The sequence below is a fragment of the Rhinatrema bivittatum genome, chromosome 3, assembly GCF_901001135.1.
Source record: "Rhinatrema bivittatum chromosome 3, aRhiBiv1.1, whole genome shotgun sequence".
NCBI lineage: Eukaryota > Metazoa > Chordata > Amphibia > Gymnophiona > Rhinatrematidae > Rhinatrema > Rhinatrema bivittatum.
The window spans coordinates 260,599,307-260,621,587 of NC_042617.1; the positions used below are offsets into that span (position 1 = coordinate 260,599,307).

The 22,281-nt window shown below is 45.1% G+C and overlaps 1 protein-coding gene across 2 annotated transcripts in view; it reads right to left on the bottom strand.

The window, feature by feature from the left end:
- Positions 1 to 21,154, bottom strand: part of ACVRL1 (activin A receptor like type 1) — a 96,668-nt gene extending 75,514 nt beyond the window's left edge. The window contains exon 1 of one of the 2 annotated variants that reach the window (XM_029594528.1): positions 20,937 to 21,154. The gene's annotated coding sequence lies outside the window, so the exon portion shown is untranslated. The remainder of the gene's footprint in view (positions 1 to 20,936) is intronic. The other variant, XM_029594527.1, reaches the window with a different exon arrangement.
- Positions 21,155 to 22,281: the final 1,127 nt, after the last annotated feature.

Below are 22,281 nucleotides of genomic sequence, written 5' to 3' on the forward strand. Positions count from 1 at the left end.
TGTCAGGAGGCGGTGCAGATTTGGTTCTGGACTCTGTCGCAGGGTATGCTCCTGAGGGCTATGTATCTAGCTGGTACAGAGAATGTAGTGGCGGACCGTCTGAGTCGTGCATTCCAGCCACATGAGTAGTCCCTGGATTCACAGAGTTCCTCAGTGGATTTTTCACCTCTGGGAAACTCCGGATTTGGATCTATTTGCCCCCCCCCCCCAATTGCAAGGTGAGCAAGTTCTGCTCCCTGTTCAGGATGGATGGACTTCCAGCTTCAGATGCCTTTGCCCGACATTGGGGCACAGGTCTCCTGTATGCGTATCCTCCTCTTCCGCTGTTCATGAATACTCTCTTGAAGCTCCAGTAAGACCGGGAGACCATGCTTCTCGTGGCCCTGTACTGGCCCAGACAGATTTTGTTTCTGCTCCTTCGGAATCTATCAGTCAGGGAACCCATCAGTCTGGGGACCTCGCCCGATCTGATAATGCAGGATCTGATAATGCAGGACTGCACCATCCAAACCTCCGAGTGTTAGTATTGAAGGCCTGGATGTTGAGTGCTTAGTGCTGCAGCCCTTAGACCTCTCTGACGTCATTTCTCAGGTGTTGATAGCTTCTAGGAAGCTTTCCAACAAGAAGTCTTACCAGATGAAGTGGAGAAGGTTCGCCGTCTGGTGCAAGGGGCTTGGCTTCGATCCCTTCGCCTGTCCCACTCTGAAGTTGCTGGACTATCTGTGGTACCTCTCTGAGACTGGGTTGAAAACCACCTCGGTGGGGCCCATCTGAGTGCCATTAATGCTTACCAACACAGTGTTGCTGGTATACCCATCTCGGTGCAGCCCATAGTAAGGCGATTTATGTGGGACCTGCTTCAACTGAAGCCCTCCCTCCAGCCTCCTGTTTCCTGGGACCTCAATGAAGTGCTGGCGTGGCCCATACAAGATCCTTTCGAGCCTATGTGCTCCTACGATCTGAAGTTCCTCACCTGGAAGGTTCTCTTCTTGGTAGCAGTCACTTTGGCTTGTAGGGTTAGTGAGCTTCAGGCCTTGGATAGGTATCCACCCTACACAAAATTCTTTCATGATAGGGTGGTCCTGCATACGCATCCCAAGATCCTCCCTAAGGAGGTTACTGATTTTCATCTCAATTAGTCTCTCGTTCTGCCCATCTTTTTTCCAAGGCCCCATTTGCACTAGGGCGAATGGGCTCTACACACAGACTGCAAGAGGGCCTTAGCTTTCTATTTAGAATGCACAGCAAGTCACAGACAGTCCACTCAGCTCTTCATATCTTTCAACAAGAATAGATTGGGAGTTGCAGTGGGCAAGCAAACTCTATCCAATTGGCTGACAGATTCTATACCTCCTTCTGCTATGCACAAGCGGGCTTTCAGCTTGAAGGCCATGTTAAAGATCACTCTGAGACCTATGGCGGCATCAGTGCCCCCTTGTGGGCAGTCCCCGTTGCCAAAATTTGCAGGGTTGTGACGTGGAGTTCTCTATGCACATTCGCTGCCCACTACTGCTTGAACAAGGATGATCAACAAGACAGTAGCTTTGGACAATCTGTCCTTCGCAACTTGTTCCAGGCTTAAACCCAACTCTCCCTGCCTAAGGCCCATGGTTTGGATTCAGGCTTCTCCCTATCTTACCAACAGCACCGCAGTAAGTTTTTGTGCCCGTTCGGTGTTGGTTGATCATACTTGTACCAGGGAGCAGCTTGTAGCTTGGTATTCACCCATCTGTGAGGACTACCATCCTGCTTGTCCTAGGAGAAAGCAGAGTTGCTTATCTGTAAGGTGTTTTCCTAGGACAAGCAGGATGTTAGTCCTCAGGAAACCCACCTGCCACCCCATGGAGTTGGGTTCTTCTTTTGTTTTATTTTATTTTTTGCTCGTGAATTCTATATTACGAGACTGAAGATGGACCCTGCGAGAACGCGTGGATAGTGGCATGCTCAGTGTGCCAGTCAAAGTTCTAGAAACTGACAAATGTTTTCCGTGCCGGGCTCCATCTGATGATGTCACCCATCTGTGAGGACTAACATCCTGCTGTCCTAGGAAAACACCTGTTACAAGTAAGCAACTCTGCTTTCCCACCTAGCGAGTATAATTACTTCTATTATTTGTAAGCACTGGCAGTTATTAGCACTATATCCAATTTTTGAGAAACCTCCTCTGTTGCATATAAAAGAAGTAGAAATATTAAAGACCTAGTTGTACATTCTTTTCTACCTTTAGAAATACCTTCAATATCAACCCTTATCAGTGATCACAAACCGTGTGGAAAATGTAATTTTTGTGACCAATCTATTGTTGGCGCGCAATGGACTGAGCCAGTCTTGGGAAGAGTAATTAATCTTAAAAGCAGTACTGACTGCTCACCTACCCAATGTTGTGTACTTTTTGCAGTGCCCTTGTAACAAAGTTTATGTCGGCCAAATAAAATGCTCTATAAAGATATGATTAACTGAGTACAAGAGCTGTCTCAACACACGTAAAATTCAGGCTCTATCATATCCCATTATTTAGCGCAAAATCACAAATTTGAAGATCTGAAATGGGGTATTTTAGGACATGTTCCCAATGGGGTAGATTTTTAAAGGACTTAGCTCTGGGACTAAGTACGAGTCCTGCATTCAAGGATAATACCTGAAGAGGTGCTACACTCTCAGAGGTCCTGAGATAGATCGAAAGACTTTGAACTGAAAATCCTGAAATTGCAATTGGATCATTCTTTACTTCATCCCCAAACTGTACATTTATTAAATGGCAAATTTAGTTAATATTTTTCTTTATTTCTCTCTTAGTATTCATTGCTGTATGCCCATTTCTTTGTCTACTCAAGCTAATTTTTCTAAAGTTTTTTTTTTCGACTCACTAGTTTCCTCCTGCACCTTTGGGCTTCCAGCTCAATCAGAACCAGGCCTTCTTATGCAATCACCATAGAATTCCCCCCTCCCTTATTTTAAATCCCCCAAAAGAACCTAAATGTTCTTTGGCATGGCAGTAAAGGTCCTGGGCTGGAGACCATGCACCAGGGCTCTTTCTAGATCTGTGTGCAGGGCCCCACTGGGATCCCTCTGAAGGTGTGGCCTACTAGAAGGGCTGTGTGGTTAGAGAAGGGGTGAGGAATCTACCATCAGCATCCCATCAGGTTGATACAGTAACGTGCGGTTAAAGATTCCCCGTCTGTAACGTGCTGGGAGCGCACAATACAGATGAGTAAGGCGATCCAGCGATACAGTCTCCAGTTTCACGCGTCCTTAGCGCTTCGTAAAATAGACACATAACCCTTTCCGCACGCAGCATGTATATGATGTGTAAATGAACGAATTAGCTGTATAATGAAGGAATTAGCTATTCCCCTCCGATACTGTAACGGGCGCTGATATTATCTCCTTAGTAACCCGCTGTTTTGCCGTGGCCTTAACGTGTTAGTTTACCGCCTCCCCCTAGTAGGTGTTAGGACTGTGAGTCTAGTAACAAATCCATCGACACCGCTTAAGATACTCAAAAACAATAAAACACAATTAAAAAAAAAGCGATACAGAGATGATCGAGAAAATGTAATGCTGTGGGACACATAAAACCTGTCAGAAAAAAAAATAAAAATTTTTAAATACCTGTCGGAGGGCCGCGTGGGTCCAGGCGGCCGGCGGGATCCGGGGGGCGGGTGGTCGCGTGTTAAATCTAGGCCGCGGGCGGGTGGGCGCCTGTTCCAGGCGGCGGCGGGTGGACGCGCGTTAAATCTAGGCCGGGTCGCACAGACGCGCATTCATCCAGGCGGAGGAGCCGGCTGCTTTCGCCGCATTCATTCACTGCTGGTGGGGGCTGCCGGCAGCCCCCACCGGCAGTGAATGAATGCGCGCCTGTGCGACCCCTGCGATTCGGCGCTCAAGGCGTGACGTCACGACGCCCGACGTCACGGCATGTGACTGCCTTGAGCGCCGAATCGCAGGGGTCGCACAGGCGCGCATTCATTCACTGCCGGTGGGGGCTGCCGGAGGCAGCCCCCACCGGCAGTGAATGAATGCAGGCTCCTCCGCCTGGATGAATGCGCGTCTGTGCGACCCGGCCTAGATTTAACACGCGACCACCCGCCGCCGGCCGTCTGAAACTAACGCGCGTCCACCCGCCCCCGCCGCCTGGAACAGGCGCCCACCCACCCGCGGCCTAGATTTAACACGCGACCACCCGCCCCCTGGATCCCGCCGCCCGCTGACCGCCTGGACCCACGCGGCCCTCCGACAGGTATTTAAAAATTTTGTTTTTTACACTTCCTGGTGCCTGTCATTTCAAATGACATTTGAAATGATAGGTACCAGCGCACCCAGGTTACTGTATAGGCGCTGTATTAAGCGCCTATACAGTAAAATGGGTTGCGCGGGCATAACCCTTCCCTAATGCTTCACAGCCGCGGCATGCATTTGCATGCAATTAGAAGAGAGTATCAGGCGCTAGGTCAAGAGAACTGTGCGTGCGGGGAGGAAGGGTGCGCCTGACACTACCGCACTGTTTCTACCGCGGCCTTACAGTATCGAGCTGTAAGTGAGGCTACTGCAATGGTTGTTTCTTGTGTGTATATCACAGGAAGACCCCTAGAGGTGTTGTGGATTTTTGTGTGCAAAACCTAAGGGAGAGAAGTGCTTTCTCAGGTCTCTTTCTGTTTGGAGAAAAGCGTAGGCCCAACTCAGTGGGATAAGGATTTTGAGAGACTTTCTGATCGATTTACCTTTGAGATTAGAGAAGATTCTTAATTTGGAACTTCAGTTGAAAGGAAGTTTTTCTACCCTTCCATTCCCCCTTTTTGTTTGGAAACTTGTTTATTCCCATCTGGTTCTCTCAGCTAGAAAGAGGCAGTGGCCACTGGGCAGAACTGAGTGCTGAGGAGAGGATACCCATCCGTTTTCCCGTGCTGGCTGAGAACCAGGAGAGAAAAGAGGAGGTGGCATCCTCATGGTGTTTTACCCATAGCAGGTACCTAAGAGAGACGTGAGGAGCCAACCAGTAACTTTCAGGTACTATTTACAGGGAACTCTAAATTAGAGTTATTTTTGCACAGTGTCCTGGGACTCCCTAATTTCAAGAGAGGATAGCTGGGACTGCAACAACAGAGAAGAGTTATCGGTTAAACTATTAAAGCATTTGTTTCTGGAGAATGGATTTACCAGATCACTCCTATTAAACAAGTGCTTTAGTAAAGCCTTTTTGCTGGAACACCACACACGTGTCCTTCTGTGTTTTTTTGTGGATGATTTTGAGGCTGTAACTTAGCCCGATATCGAGTATGAGTGGCCTTGACTCATCATAAGCCACCCAAGTTGAGGTTCCATGTGTAATCATAAGCCCCCAAACCCAGCCACTAGGTGTCACTCTTGAGTGATGACCCTCTTCCATCCCCTTAGGGCTGTGAAGACCCAACTTGGGAACCAAACCAGGGACCTTCCACATGGCAGTATGCAGCACTACCACTGAACAACCAGGCCGGCACTATTTTTTTTTAGTTTATTTTTTTTACTTTTATTGTAATTGCAAACTATAACAAAGAAAAATTGCAATTGGACTTGCATATGGTAGAATTACACCTTTGATGAGCTTGTATTCTATTTCTGAACTTATTATGTATGCTCGGGGAGAGCTTGCACTTCACTTTTGAACTTGCTATATGCAAGAATCTTTATTCCTGTGTCTGTTTTAAGTTGCGGTTAAAATAAACCAACCTGTGAACTTGACATGTGCCTGAACACACTCCATCACGGGCTGATTCTATTTTTTGGGCTCATAAAAGATTCTGCAGTAGTGCTAGATGGAGAGATACGTCTCTGCATATGACACTAAGATCTGCAACAGGTTTAATGCTCTAGAAGGAGTAGAAAAAAATAAATGAATGATCTAGAGAATGTTGCTTATCTGGGCTTCTACATAGAAGAATAGTAAGAAAAGGAGCCAGTATGGGAGCAGGACAGAAAGCTGTCAGCAGGGTAAGGAACTGGATGAGCAACAAAATTCAGACTGGTAGTCACTGGTCAATGAAGGTGAAGTGATCAGTGGGGGAACCTCAGGGCTCATCTTGCCAGGCCCAGTTAGCAACATTGCAATGGAACTTGAGGGAAAAATATCCTTATCTTTGCAGATACAAAAATCAGTAACCGGGCCAGCCCAGTGGAAGTTCCATGTGCTGCTGTACAGAGAGAGGACCTGCCTTTGACAGGTCTTCCACTCCTGGGCTCAGTAGGGGGCTGGGGATGTCATAGCGACAGCATTCACAGATCATGGAGGGGACTGGCTGAGGACTGCCACTGCAATAACTGGGTTACATGAGCTGGGAAGGGGATGAAAAATAGGGGTAAAAACTCCTGGGGAGCTGTAAATGAAAAAAACTGGTCCAATAACAAAAATAATCCATAACAGGGTACACACACCAGGACAACCAAAACAATTTAAATGGGAAGAATGGTCAAGAGGTTTGGAAGCTGTAAAATCATGCATCTGTGGTGCCAAAATCCATTAGCCACTTATCAGTTAGGAAGACAAATGGGAACTGTAAGACAGAGAGTGAGAAGTAACCATCTCAGATGATCTAAGGTTGTCAGTCAGAGTAAAGCAACAGGAAAAGTTAATAGTATACTTGGAGAAATAAATAAAGGTATCACAAGAAGGAAAAAGGAAGTAATATTGTGCTTTTATAGGTCACGAGTAAGTCCCCCAATTGGAGTATTGTGTTCGGTTTTGGGAGTCATACATTTGCAAGGGATGGACATATTGAGAGAAGGGCTTCTAAAATGGCACCAGGCCTCCAGCACAAATCCTACAGAGAAGCTTAGAGCACTCAAAATGCACTCGCCTGAGGAAAGAAGGGAAAGGGAAGATACAATAGAAACTGACATATTTAGTAGGCTTCAATAAAGTAGAGAAAGGTGCAGTTTTCCACTGAAAAGAAATTCAAGGACAAGAGTGCTCGGAGGTTGGGGCTCAGTGGAAGCATGAGAAAAGTCTTAAGAACATAAGAAATTGCCATACTGGGTCAGAGCAAGGGTCCATCAAGCCCAGCATCCTGTTTCCAACAGTGGCCAAAACCAGGCCACAAGAACCTGGCAATTACCCAAACACTAAGCAGATCCCTTCTTTACTGAGACAGTGGTAGATGTCTGGAATAACCTACCATTTGAGGTAATGGAAACCAATAAAGTGACAGAATTTAAGCATACTTGGTACAGGTATAGAGGGGCAGTGGAGGGCAGAAGGGCCTTGGTGTTGGTTTAAGTACAGGAACTTTATAGGCTAATTTACCTAGACTAGTAGAGGACCAAAGAGGAACAACAACAAAACTGACTTGGCTAAGCAGTAGGCGGTCAAGCTTGTGCATCTGGTAGCTGACAAAGTACATCCCGAGCTAGACCAGTATAGATGGGAACAACAGAGTAAACTAAATGGGCCAATTCACCCTTATCTAATATCATCTCCTATGTTACTGTAAGGGATATTCTAAAGTTTAATGTCAAAATCCCAGAGTTATGCATCCTGGGCTCAGAAACCCAAAGGTGCATGCAGGATGGGGTGAAGTGCTGACACCCACTCCAATTTACACAGGCATCAATTAGAAACCCAGGATACAGATAAAAGAAGAATGCCACAGTGCTCACTGTCCCTTCCTGATGTACTATAGAAAACCTTATTTGATCTCTGCCATTTCCTTCACTTCTCCGCATCTAATGATCCTCCAAGCCTACCAGCGCTTTCTTGAATTCTTCTACTGTTTTTGCCTCCACCACCTCTAATGGGAGGCTGCTCTATGCATCTCCCGCCTATTAGAAGAAACACTTCCTTGCATTACTGCCTGTTCTATTCCCTTTTGACTTCATATCCTGTACCCTTGATTGGAGCTTCCTTTCCATTGAAAAATGCTTGCCTCTTATGCATTATTTATGCTCTTGAAGTACATGAATGTCTCTATCGTATCTTTTCTTCTTTCTTCTAGATTATGTGAGTCTCACCTCACAGGACCTATGGGGGTAGCCCTGTTCTGAACACTTCTACTCTGGGGGATGCAGCCTCCAAATTTGGACACAATACTCCAGATGAGGTCTCATGAATATTTTTGTACAGAGGAATTAACACATTCCAAGAGTTTTAATGTCTACAAGAGGAACAGGAATATTTTGCAGGAGATCTAGGGGTAATCATAGCTGATGATCTCAAGTCTGCAAAAAAGAGTGTAACAAGGCAGTGGCTAGAGCAAGAGGAATACTAAATAATAAATATGAAGAGGAAAAAAACAAAGGAGGTTACTATCTCAAAACAATTGTCTTTTATTATCTATGTTTGCATTTTACATCGTGCCAATAATTCATAAACTGGCTCCTTTTTTGGATAAATCAGACGTGGTAACGCTATCTAGTGCGTTTGTTTTTATCTTGCATCGATTACTGCCATTCTTTGTATACAGTCATTACAGAAAGTAATCTGAAACAAATTCAGTTACTTCAAAACACTGAAACAAGAACTGTATTTGGTACTTCTTAAGTTTGATCATATCTTTCCTCTACTCCAAGAGCTACTTTGGCTGCCTGCTCGTTGTAAGATTATTTTCAAGCTGCTTTGTCTCACGTTTATTATCTATGGGAAAACCTGATTATTTGGCTAATCTTTTAATGCCCTACAAGGCCACAAGAACTTTAAGATAGTTTCGCTATTACAGGAGTGGATCCTTGGGCCGGCGGAGTAGGGAACCAATGGGGAGGAGCCCCAGAGGGCCCTTCCGACGGCAAGTGAGGCTGTAGGAGACCCAAGACCCCAAAGGACCTTCACCACTACCAGCCCTCGTTCCCCGCAAGCTGTGCCCTTGGGTGCCGGCTAGATTTACGTGGGGTCTCAGGCCGGTGGTGAACTAGAGTAGGCAAATGGCATACCTTGTAGAGAAGCTGGCAAGGGTCTCGACAGGCAGCGTAGTCAGGCAGGCAAGGGTCTTGGCATGGAGAAACAAGAGACAGGAAACAGGTATCAGACGACGGAGGATCCAAACAGGAACTGGAGCCAGGAGTAGCCAAGGCAAGGCCTGAGAAGCAGGTCCTACCTTAAGTACTTGCAGGTTTGGAAGGAGGAGTCCGGGCCCCTCACACGGTGATGCCTGAAAAGGGGTCAGGTGGCGCGCGCATGTCTGGGAAGTCGGGGGGGGGGTCAGGAGGAAGGCCAGAGCAGGTGCCGCCGGCGTGCCGTCCTGCACGCGGCGTTGGCGTGGCGGTCTGGAGGGAGGGCCGCAGCGCCGCTTGCTGGCCGCAACCGCTGGCCAGCAAGCGAAGTGGAGTTGGCCGAGCTGGTAGGTGGGGGGAGTCTGGCTGCGGGCCTGTTCGGCCGACATTCGCAACATCAATTGGAGAAGATGCCATTGCCATGAGAAGTTACTTTGGAGGGAACAAGCAATGTACTTTTCAATATCAGGCCCCCTTTAGTATAAAATTATTTGCAGCTGGATCTTTGTATAAACAAATTTTGATTGACTATCAAAATGCTTTTAATTTGCTTTTTGGAAAGTGTTTATTCAGTTTTTTAGGAAATTTATTTAGTTTTAGATAGTTTTTAGTTCTATTTTGTTTGTTTTTAGATTGCTGTTTTGGTAACATTTTATTATTTTTATTTTATTGTACACTGTTTTGAAAGTATTGAAAATCAGTATAACAAATAAGTACCATTATTACTATCAGTATCTCATCCCTAACTGTATACCGTTCTTTTGCATTTCTGAGCCCCTAAAGCATGACTACATTTGTTTGCATTAAATCTTAGAGGTGAATTTTAAGACATGTGCGCGGGCTCACGTGTATGCCTGTTTGCTGGCTCGTGCACATGGACGCAGCGATTTTATAACATACGCGTGTATAGACACATATATGTGCGCCTGTTATAAACTTGGCTATACGAGTTCATGATTTTATATTGACGTGCACATGTGCGTGCAAATGCCGCCTTGATCGCATGGGGGGGGGGGGGGGCGCGGATTTTAGTAGATGCGTCCACCAACACAATTATCTGTTTCCCCAGTTTGTTCCAATAAAGGAAAGGACTTCCTAACCCCCCTAGCTAACTTGCCTCCCTTTTACCCTATTAGTCCCAACCCTTAAAACCCTGCTGACTTGCCTAGTTTATTTTATTTTAATACTTACACGCCATCCATAGTAGAAGTAAAGTTATGTGGTAGGGGACCCTGGCTCATAAATACTTAGGTGCAGACTTCATGTTACAGACTCAGCCCCGTCCATGCCCCACCCCCTTTATTGAACTTTATGATTTGTGCGCATACCGGGAGATACGGATGTACTCGCACGCTTTTTAAAATCCGCATGTGCGCGCCGGGCCGAGTCACGCACATATCTCCCGACTTTCGGGCACATAGGGCTTTTAAAAGAGAAATCAGGGAAGCAAACCAACTTGGTAGTGCAATAATAATGGGAGAGTTCAATTACCCCAATATTGACTAGGTAAATGTAACATCAGGACATGCTAGAGACATAAAGTTCCTGGATGTAATAAATGATTGTTTCATGGAGCAATTGGTTCAGGAACCAACAAGAGAGGGAGCTATTTTAGATTTAATTTTTAGTGGAACGCAAGATTTGGTGAGAGAAGTAACGGTGGTGGGGCCACTTGGCAACAATGATCATAACATGATCAAATTTAAACTAATAACTAGAAGGGGGACAATAAGTAAATCTGCAGCTCTAACACTAAATTTTAAAAAGGGAAACTTTGATAAAATGAGAAAAATAGAAAAAAACTGAAAGGTGCAGCTGCAAAGGTTAAAAGTGTTCAACAGGCATGGACATTGTTTAAAAATACAATCCTAGAGGCGCAGTCCATATGTATTCCGCGCATTAAGAAAGGTGGAAGGAAGGGAAAATGATTACAGTCATGATTAAAAGGTGAGGTGAAAGAGGCTATTTTAGCCAAAAAAACATCCTTCAAAAACTGGAAGAAGGATCCATCTGAAGAAAATAGGATAAAACATAAGCATTGTCAAGCTAAGTGTAAAACATTGATAAGACAGGCGAAGAGAGAATTTGAAATGAAATTGGCCATAGAGGCAAAAACTCATAATAAAAACTTTTTAAAATATATCCAAAGCAAGAAACCTGTGAGGGAGTCGGTTGGACCATTAGATGACAGAGGGGTTAAAGGGGCTCTTAGGGAAGATAAGGCCATTGCAGAAAGACTAAATGAATTCTTTGCCTCCATGTTTACAAATGAGGATGTTGGGGAGATACCAGTTCCGGAGATGGTTTTCAGGGGTGATGAGTCAGACGAACTGAATGAAAACACTGTGAACCTGGAAGATGTAGTAGGCCAGATTGACAAACTAAAGAGTAGCAAATCACCTGGACCGGATGGTATGCATCCTAGGGTTCTGAAGGAACTAAAAAATGACATTTCTGATCTATTAGTTAAAATTTGTAACCTATCATTAAAATCATCCATTGTACCTGAAGACTGGAGGGTGGCCAATGTAACCCCAATATTTAAAAAAGGCTCCAGGGGCAATCCAGGTAACTAGAGACCAGTGAGCCTGACTTCAGTGCCGGGGAAAATAGTGGAAACTATTCTCAAGAACAAAATTGTAAAGCATATAGAAAGACATGATTTAATGGAACATAGTCAACATGGATTTACCCAAGGGAAGTCTTGCCTAACAAATCTGCCTCATTTTTTTGAAGGGGTTAATAAACATGTGGATAAAGGTGAACTGGTAGATGTAGTGTATTTGGATTTCAGAAGGCGTTCGACAAAGTCCCTCATGAGAGGCTTCTACGAAAACTAAAAGTCATGGGATAGGAGGCGATGTCCTTCCGTGGATTACAAGCTGGTTAAAAGACAGGAAACAGAGAGTATGATTAATGGTCAATTTTCTCAGTGGAAAGGGTAAACAGTGGAGTGCCTCAGGGATCTGTACTTGGACCGGTGCTTTTCAATATATATATAAATGATCTGGAAAGGAATACGACGAGTGAGGTTATCAAATTTGCAGATGATACAAAATTATTCAGAGTAGTTAAATCACAAGCAGACTGTGATACATTGCAGGAGGACCTTGCAAGACTTGAAGATTGGACATCCAAATGGCAGATGAAATTTAATGTGGCAAGGTGTTGCATATAGGGAAAAATAACCGTTGCTGTAGTTCCACGATGTTAGGTTCCATATTAGGAGCTACCACCCAGGAAAAAGATCTAGGCATCATAGTGGATAATACTTTAAAATCGTCAGCTCAGTGTGCTGCAGCAGTCAAAAAAGCAAATAGAATGTTAGGAATTATTAGGAAGGGAATGGTTAATAAAACGGAAAATGTCATAATGTCTCTATATCGCTCCATGGTGAGACCACACCTTGAATACTGTGTACAATTCTGGTCGCCGCATCTCAAAAAAGATATAGTTGCAATGGAGAAGGTACAGAGAAGGGCAACCAAAATTTTAAAGGGGATGGAACAGCTTCCCTATGAGGAAAGGCTGAAGAGATTAGGGCTGTTCAGCTTGGAGAAGAGACGGCTGAGGGGGGATATGATGTAGGTCTTTAAGATCATGAGAGGTCTTGAACGAGTAGATGTGACTCGGTTATTTTCACTTTCGAATAATAGGAGGACTAGGGGGCATTCCATGAAGTTAGCAAATAGCACATTTAAGACTAATCGGAGAAAATTCTTTTTCACTCAACGCACAATAAAGCTCTGGAATTTGCTGCCAGAGGATGTGGTTAGTGCAGTTAGTGTAGCTGGGTTCAAAAAAGGTTTGGATAAGTTCTTGGAGGAGAAGTCCATTAATGGCTATTAATCAATTTTACTTAGGGAATAGCCACTGCTATTAATTGCATCAGTAGCATGGGATCTTCTTAGTGTTTGGGTAATTGCCAGGTTCTTGTGGCTTGGTTTTGGCCTCTGTTGGAAACAGGATGCTGGGCTTGATGGACCCTTGGTCTGACCCAGCATGGCAATTTCTTATGTTCTTAAAAATCGACCAATTAGTTGCCAGATTTCTTTACCAGTCCTCAGATTTTGTTCAACTTCATCGGGAGTCTCCACTCTGTGTTGCATATATTGGGGTGGGGAGGCGCGGACAGTCACAATAAAAGCACAAGGACACTATCCCGAGGAGTGGGACGGTGCTGAGAGTCTCTTGAGAAGTAGGAGGGCGCAGCCCCGAGGAGCGGGGGAAGCTCTAGAGTAAACTCCCGAGTGGTAAGGGTGTTCCAGGGGGGCAGCCCCGAGGAGCGGGGAGCCTTGAAGGGTAGGACTTCAGGAAGCGCAGGGCCAGCTCGAGCAGCGGGGGAGGCCAGGAGACTAGGTCCCCCATGAGAGCGCCAACTGGCCCCCCAAGGAGTGGGTACCAGACAGAGTCCAAAGTCCAATGGAGTCCAATAGTGTAGCCACAGGAACTCGGAACAGGAGCTAGTAGAGACGCACGGAACTTGTTGCCAAGTCGGCTAGCCTAGGGTGAAGGCGGAGCTTAAGTACCTTGATCCGATGACATCAGCAAGCAGGGATGCCCCCGAGGTTCCTGCCGAACAGGCTTCAAAGGAGGGCCTGGAGACAATGCAGCTGGCAGTGGCATCTCGGCTGCCATGAAGAGCCATGGGGACCGTGGCGGTAGAGATTGGCCTGTGCCGCGAGCAGACCCGGGGAGGCCTGGAGAATGGTGCAGGATGCAAGTAAGCGCGGTCGCGGCATAACACATGGTATCTAAAGCCTCAGAGGTTTGTGACGTTCTCAGATCTTTTTATGAACCATTGAATACAGATGAAGTAAACCAGACATCAATAAGGACGACGGGCAAAAAAGGAGCTGCGAAAAAAGGTGCGCTTTAAAAAGGGCGATGATTATTAAGGGCGCACCACCTTTTTGACTCTCGCCCTCTGCCCGCACCTCCATTTAATGTAGCTTCAAGGGGGGGGGGGGCGGTGCTCCCTCCCCCCACTCGGCGCTCCAGGAGGGCATCTGGGACTGGCACATCAGCCCCTGCCACCCGGCAGCGCGCGGCCTCTCAAACTGAGGAAAGGGGGCGGGCTGCCCTCTGTCGCCCCTCCTATATATTCTGACCATTGACCTCCCTGCTTCGGAAAATTGATACTGCTGAGAATATTGATGGTTTCAGCCGAGGGAACCAAACCTTTAAACCTTGCTGACGTTCCTTACTAAACCAAGGGAATCTTTAGGGAAACTACCGGAGCTTCAGAATCTATTTGGTCAGTTTGCGTTTGCGGGTTTAAAAATTAATCAAGATAAATTTGAAGCTCTGGATGTTTATAGGAATATGAAAGATAATGGAAATCTGCCTGTCCAATTAAGTTGGGTCGAAAGGGAAATGAGATACTTAGTAATTAAAGTTCCATCCAACATTAACTTCATTTATAAGGTCAATATGAAGCCACTACTTCAGGGTATGGCTAAAGCACTAGCACATTGAGGCACGCTGCCTCTCTCTCTCTCACAGGCAAGATACATTTACTTAAAATGATGGAAACACCTAAATGGCTTCATGTCATGCAGATACTACCCGTATGGATAACCAGGAAAGATCTTAGAGAGGTGGATAAGCTTCTCAGGAATTATCTCTGAAATGGGGAAAAAAGGGCAGAATTTCCCTGCGAATGTCATCCAGGACAATCTCTCAAGGGGAATTAAACTGGCCTGATTGAAGATGCTATCATTTGGCACGTATGGCGAGGCACATTGCAAACTGGATCTGCGACACCTCGTTTTCCCACCTTGGGAGCATTTAGAAAAAGGTAGTTTGGGCCTATTTCCATAAACGTTTTACCCCAAATAGGCGAGAGTCTAATCCCAAAAGAACTGAAAGAACATCTATTAGTGAACTCGTGTAGAAAAGCTTGGGTAGCTCTTTGCAAGCTACTAGACCATCAGGGCAGAGTTTCGTCTCTTGTGTTTTTCTGCGCTAACCCTCTCTTTCCCCCTGGAGTAGACAATCCTATCTTCCAGAAATGGTATGGGAAGGGATTTAAAAGTATTCAGCAATTATTTTTTGGGGAATACTTTAATCATTCACAGTTTTCAGGAACTACAAGAAAAATACACATTATCCCACAAAGAATTCTTCATTTATCTGCAGCTATGTCAAGCTCTCTGGAATCTTCTAAGGATTAAGATTCTAATGGGAGGTTGAGGGAGTTCTATTGAAGGGGGATATGATAAAAAAAAAAAAGTCAGTTGCATGATTTAATAGAAGTCTGAATAATATAAAATTCACAGGGATACTCAAAGAGATGCATGCCAGATGGCTGGGTTTTTCTTTATCCCTTCCACAGGGGTAGATTTTAAAAGGTGCGCGTGGGCGTATACGTGCGCGCGCTACCCGGCGCGCACACATTATGCCCGATTTTCTAACTTACGCATGCAGGCGCGCACAAGGGGGTGCACAATTGTGCACCTTGAGTACACCGAGCCGCACTGCCTTCCCCCGTTCCCTATCCCCCACGCTACCTTCCCTGCCCTTACCCCTCCTACCTTTTTCTTTTTTTCTTGTTTCAAAATTTACTTCAGCCCTGGGGCTGAAGTAAGTCGCGTGCGCCGGTCGACTGCCAGCGTGCAATCCCCAGCACAGCGGCAAATGGCCGCTATACCAGGAGCCTCTGACCCCGCCCTGCCCCTTCAGTAAAGCCCCAGGACTTACACGCGACCTGGTGCTTTACGCGCATCACCGGGCCTTTTGAAAATAGGCCCGGCGCGCGGAAGCCTTTGAAAATCCGGCCCTTATCGTTTTACTCACATCCATGAGATTACAAAAAACATAATTTTAAGGGAAACACAATATTAAGTAAAATTGTTGCAAAAATTATCACAAGCAAAAAAAACTTGTAAGGTAGAAATATGTATCTCAGATATATGCCTAAAATCCAACATAGCTAGTTATTTTCATGAATTTTGGACGTATCCAAAACTTTGTAGATTATGGTCACAGGTAAGGGAGATTTGTATTAAAATACCCCAAGAGGCACACCCAGGAGATTCAAAAATCTGGCTATTTGGATTCTTTGATGACACACTTTCAGGGCTTGGCTCCAGAAAATACAATAATATTCTTAGATAAAGCAAGCTTAATAATGAAAAAGGTAATTCTCTCCTCCTGGATAGGCAAAGAGGGTCCGCAAATAGTGCACTGGCATTCCAGAATGGTAAAGCTGCTTAGATTTGAATACCTATCGGCTAAAACAGGATCGGAAAAAAAGATATGCACAGATGATAGAAATCTGGCAAAACTTCATAGATTCTCTCTCTCCAATAGTATGTAATGTAATACTTAACTTATGATACTGAACTCAAGCATATGTATGACAACATTAGTAAGGCTGAAATGAGAGAAAATTCTGATTATAAATGCTCAGTTTACTGCAAGTGTAAATAACTGTTAACGAGATATGGAATTGCGATCAGAACTCAGTCTCAATGTAGGGCACGGTGGGGGAGGAGGGAGAAACGAAGCAGCGAGTACAACCATGGGATTTCTTTGCACTTGATTTTCCTCATTGATGTTTCCCATACCTATCATATTCTTAACTCAGCTAGAGTAACCTGTTCATTTAAACCTCTCACTGATGGTTCTGTTTCATCGCTTTGAAATTAACAAGTTTGAACAAATGGGCCTGGTTGTCAGGATATCCACGATGAATATGCACGAGAAGGATTTGCTTGACTTACCTCCATTGTATGCAAATTCTATCTCAAGCATATTCATCGTGGATATCCTGACAACCAGGCCTGTTTGTGGCTCTCGAGGACTGGAGTTGGCCACCCCTAGTTTATCCTATCTGGTTCCACAGCCTTCTCGTCTGTAAATAGAATAGTATATACCCCCTCTACCGTTTATACTCCTGATTGGGTCCTGAGGTCTTTCTACTACCCTATTTCAGGGAATACTGACTAGAAATGTTTGGGAACAACCATGTAGTGATATAAGTTTCCCGGAATAAACTTTTATTAAAAGTAAAAAATGATTTATTCATATTGCCGCCTCTTCCTTTTCACATTTTAGTCTTACAATCCCATCCCACATTTCCTGCTTTCACATACATATGGAGGACAATTTTAAAAGCCCTCCTCTGCCTGGTTAAATGTATGGGAGCTACTCAGCACGCTCCCTTTTATTCCCTGTTAAAAAGAGAGACATTTTGAGGGCAGGGGAAGGGGTATGTTTAGGCTGGGTAACGTAAGCAGCAAAAATGCAGACGATTTCCAAAATGTGTTCTTCCCCTCCCCCCCCAATAACTTTTGAGATCCATATTCAGTCACTGGCTAAATTGCAAAGTTAGCCGGATAAACGTATCTTGCTAAGTTTAGAAGTATAGTCAATAATTCAGCCACACTATTGAATATAAGCCGGTTAACTTAAAAGTTATCCACATAACTTTATCTGGCCAACTTTAGGACAGGTCTTTGGTGAGATCAGACTTAACTAGATTAGTTATGAGAGTTTTCCAGATAACTTAACGCAGTTCCTCCCCTGAAATGCCCTCTAAACGCCCCTATTTTCTCCAGCTAAATTTTAGCCGGATGATAAGATATCTGGCTAAATGTCACTGAATATGAACTTGTGTTTTGTATCCCATTTGACATAAACATTCAAGACATATTAGGAGATCTAAGGGAATCCTGCCAGGGGTCATTTCTGTTTGCATATACACGCGTGTGCATGGACATACATTCTGGAAAGCGTGCTCCGTTAGTTCTGCATGGAACTTCTAGTTTCTATTTGCTTTTCTAACGTAAAAAAGTTTATTATCTTTCCTTTAGCCTACCCACTGTATCTCCGTCAGGTGCTCTCCCATTTTAGTAAAGTTGTTACTTCTGAAATCCAGGAGCCTGACCTTTGCATGCTCCCTCTCTGTTTCTGTTCTTACATTAAATTGCCCCGTTTAGTGGTTACGGAAGCTCTGGACTTTAGAAACACTTTCTCTATTTGTAAGTGCCAGGTTCACTGAAGCCATTGTTAATTGTATTATGCTTTGCTTAGGTGTTTTTCAGTTGCAATAAAAATAAAAAAGAATTTTGTTTTGGTTTTTTTTAATTTTGAAGGCAATTTTCCAAAGCCAGGAAATCTGAGAAAACACCAGTTTACCTGGGTAACTTGGGCTGCCTGGCCTGTACCTGGGATCAAACACCGCTTATACTTTTTAGTCAGGTATGCAGCAGGCGGAGCCAGGGCAGGAAATAACGCATGTAGATCGCATTTTCAAATCTATGCGCGGGGTGGGGGGGGGGGGGGGAGGGGAGAACACAGGTGGCAAGCACCGCAGGTGTTTTTCCCGGGGGGGATGGTTTTCAGAGGGAACGTGAGCGCGTACTTTCCCTTTCAGAACAGGTGCAAAGCCTGTGGGTTAAAAACTACCCCCGCAGAAAGTATCTTAGACCTGCCATGATAAATATTCTGCATGCTGTTGATACCCCTTACTGATGAAAAGATGGATTTCTGAAGTAAGCAAACGTGCTGAGGCTCAGCGGACAATCAGAAAGCAGGATTCATGCACTACTGTTTTTGGCCACTCATGAGGTTCATGATGTACCCATACCATCTCTAAATAAAAAAAAGGCTTTTGTAGGTACGTAACCTCTGGGCTGGAATCCCACTAGGGGGTCACAAGCGCCATGCCTCAACAATTTATTCGTTGCTAAAGCCCTCTTAAGCTATAGGTTTTACCCTTGAGTGTCCAGAGATTCCCTAACGGGGGGGGGGGGGGGAGATAATTCTTCTAGGCCCTGTGCGTTGGTCAGGTCTCAGGCTAGCATTAATGTCAGTGGTAAGCAACACTGATAATCTCAGCTGTAAGTAGCAGGAATAAAACACACTGGCACCTGAGGTGGCTTCCAATTTAACTTTTACTGATAAAGAATGGAATTGACTCACAAACATTTTTTATAGCTCTTGGTACTACAAATCCTTACACTTAGACCTTCAATAAATTTGTAACTGTAATCTTCCAATAATTTTATCCAGTGTTTAAAGCCAATTTCAATTGATAATTTAACTCTGTTCCAACACAATTGTTGAGGTAGGTATTAACTTCCCCCTAATAGTTGGTGGAAAGGATTTAAACCTAGACATGTTAGTGCAAAGTCCCAGTCATCATACTTCTCCTGTAGTTACTCCTCCTTCCTTTATTTCATCCCTGGATGGTCCCTTGGAGACTCCTCTCCTCCCTTGAGGATCTCCTTGAGATAATCACAGAATATGCCTAGATGGTGCTACTGGTCTTCTCCTCGCCTTCCTTACTGCTTCTCCTCAGCAATGACTGTAATGTCATTCCTCCATGAGGTCACTAATAGTCCCAAGGCTCTTCCTCTGTGAAAGACCGAGCCCCTGGGGAAAAGGGGAAACCAAAGGAAGAGGCAGGAAGGGTAGAAAAAGCTTCCTCCTCACCACAAAAATAAAGTTTCCAAAAATCAGGGGGAAAAATAGGGGGAAAAGGTGCCCTAACTCCTCCCCCTTGACCAGCTTCTCACTCCAAGAGACCCAGGGTCCTTCCCCACAGAAAGAAACATAACAGGACAGCAAAGAGACATGTTGCACCCGAGGAGAGTTAACACACAAAAAAAAAATCCACCCATGAAAATGGTGGCAGGGGTTTAAACAGGCTAAGAGCTCACCGTCTCACTCTCTCACACGGGGGAGCCCCATCCCATACTAATGTTAAGTATCTTCCCTCCCCCATGAGTTCGACCATCCCTCTTAGTAGAGATCCTTTAGGTTCTCTGAGACATAACATACAAAAAAAAAAAAAGTATCATCCAGTTTTTCCTGGAACCAAAATAGCAACAATCCAACACAATCTTAAAAGAACAGAAAGTCATCCTGCCAATGAATTAAAGAATCTGCATCCGTGGGTCAGTCTCAGGGCTGCATCTAGGAGAACGGAGATTGTGCGGAGACTCGGGGTGCATCTTCCAAAAGGGTGTAGATCAGTGGTTGCCAAACCTGTCCTGGAGGAACCCCCCCCCCCCCCCCGGTTTTCAGGATATCTGCAATGAATATGCATGAGGGAGATTTGCATGCACTGTCTCCACTGCAGGCACATTTATCTCATACATATTCATTGCAGATATCCTGAAAACCTGACTGGCTGGGTGTCGTCTAGGACAGGTTTGGGAACCACTGGTGTAGATTGAATTGACAGACATGGTATTGAGTGGTAGAACTGTTATTGCCAGACACTGGGCGAAAGGAAAGGTACGTGCAGGGTGAGCACCAGGGGAGGGGCACTTCCTGCTGTCCGGTGGGACTAACTCTCTAACTATGGTACCGATCAGCGTCCAGCAAGCAACTGGACAACTCCAGAGTCTCTTCAGCTCTGCTTTCTGTCTTCTCCTCCTCACATTTATCATTGGTTTTGATGATCCTCCTTGCATCAGCACCAGCTTCTCCTAAGTAACCCCATCCAGCTGTTCTTGCTGCCCTTTCATGTGCAGCTGTCACTCTTTTCAATTGCCTGACCAGAATGGAAGGCTTGCCTGACAATAAGATTTTGAAAATAAACAGATGGGCAGGGAATCTGCAGCTCAGATGAAAGGAGAAAGCCTTCTTCTTCTGCCAGAAGTGAAACTCCATGCCACCGAGCCAACTGTCTAACCCCTCATCCTAAGCTAGCCCAAACAGCTTTTTTTTTTTTTTTTTTGTGGCACATGGGGAACAACAAAAAAAACAAACAAACCCCAAAACTGTCCCGCAGCCGAATATCTCCAAAATATTCTGTCATCTACAACATAGCTGAAGAGTGCTGCACCCGAGAGCTTCACCTGAGAACCCCAGCTCTGCCTCCTGAGTCTGACAGCGGATACACGACGGGGATTAAGTGCCGACTGCTGTTAATAACGCAGTTTCTATACTTTGGCGAAGGAAGGAAGAGATGCTGCGGTAAAGGCGACGCTCACAGGGAATGGGGCAGGGTCCGGGTTTACCTGGGAGAAGGCTGTGGAGGCTCCGTCCGGTCAAGTCGGGGGCTGCTGGCAAGCCCCTTACTCGTCTTCGGAAGGCTTCATTTTTCCCCCAGCCCTTTCCTTCATGTCTGCCCCGTGTTCAGCCTCCACTTGCCCTTTGCTTCCGACGGAGAGGTTGGCAGATCAGAGCACGGCTTTGTACTCCACCGAGTCTAGTTTCCTCTCTCTAAACAAACAGCTGAAGCTTTTTTTTTTTTTTTTTCTGGCTAACAATCCCAGTACTTCCTGTTAGTTTTTTTTTTTAACTCCAGGATGCAACACATGACACAGTTCCTTTTTCAGGGTCCCAGTGGCCATAAATACTAAATGTCATAGCCAGGCAGTAACAGAAGACAAAACGCCACCGCTCTAAATGTGCCCTGTGGTTGTGAGGGCGGGTTCCAGGCAGCAGGGAACAAGGAAGATGGAGGTGATTAGGGGCTTTGAAAAAACAAAACAAAACTGTTCATTACAGACTTTTTCTCTCTTTCATGTAATAATTTAGAGGCTAGACGTACTAAAGATCCCCCCCCCCCCCTATTTTTTGTCTAACGAAAAAATGCTTAGTACTATAGCCCATAATCAATCAATCTTTGTTGTACGATGGATGCATTTTCTTTAAATTTTAGTTTTGATTATAGAGGAAAATCCTTTTTTTTTGGGGGGGGAGAGAGAGAAGCAAGATTAATTCCTTTGATGACTCCACTGAAATCAGTCCTGCTTTGACGCCTCACCATCCTGTCCCATTTGTGGGATATCGGAATCCGTGTTTCCTGTATTTTGATTTTGTGCCAGATTGCAACCCCTTTTTAATTTTCCTAAAAAAAACACTTGCTTCTGCAGTTCTGGCTTCATTTCTCCCCCCACCCCACATCTTTATGTTTGGATGCTCCCAGACCCCAGCTCATAGAGCAAGGGTCCTCCTCATCAAGCTCCTCCCGGCCCTTGCAAAAAAAATGGCCATCCACAAGACCAGGAGGCAACAACTGGACGAGGAGGTACCCATGGACCAAGAGGTCCTGATCCGGGCATTGGGGGGGGGGGGGGGGGCTGCTGTCTTTGAGCAGAGAACTATGTTGCTGAGTGGACACCTTCATCAACTAGTGGGCACTAAATAATGAGCTCTGCTCACCCCCACCCCCGCTTAGGTTTTGCAGCTATAAATTTCATTTTTAGTTTTCAGGCACGTTATACTGGTTCTCTTTTTATATTAGTCTGCTCACAGGACCCAAGATTGAATGTAATGGCCTGATGTCACCACCAGGCCTGTCTTGCCCCATTGCATCTACAGACTTGCTAACCTGATTTTCTTAAAGCAATTGAACAT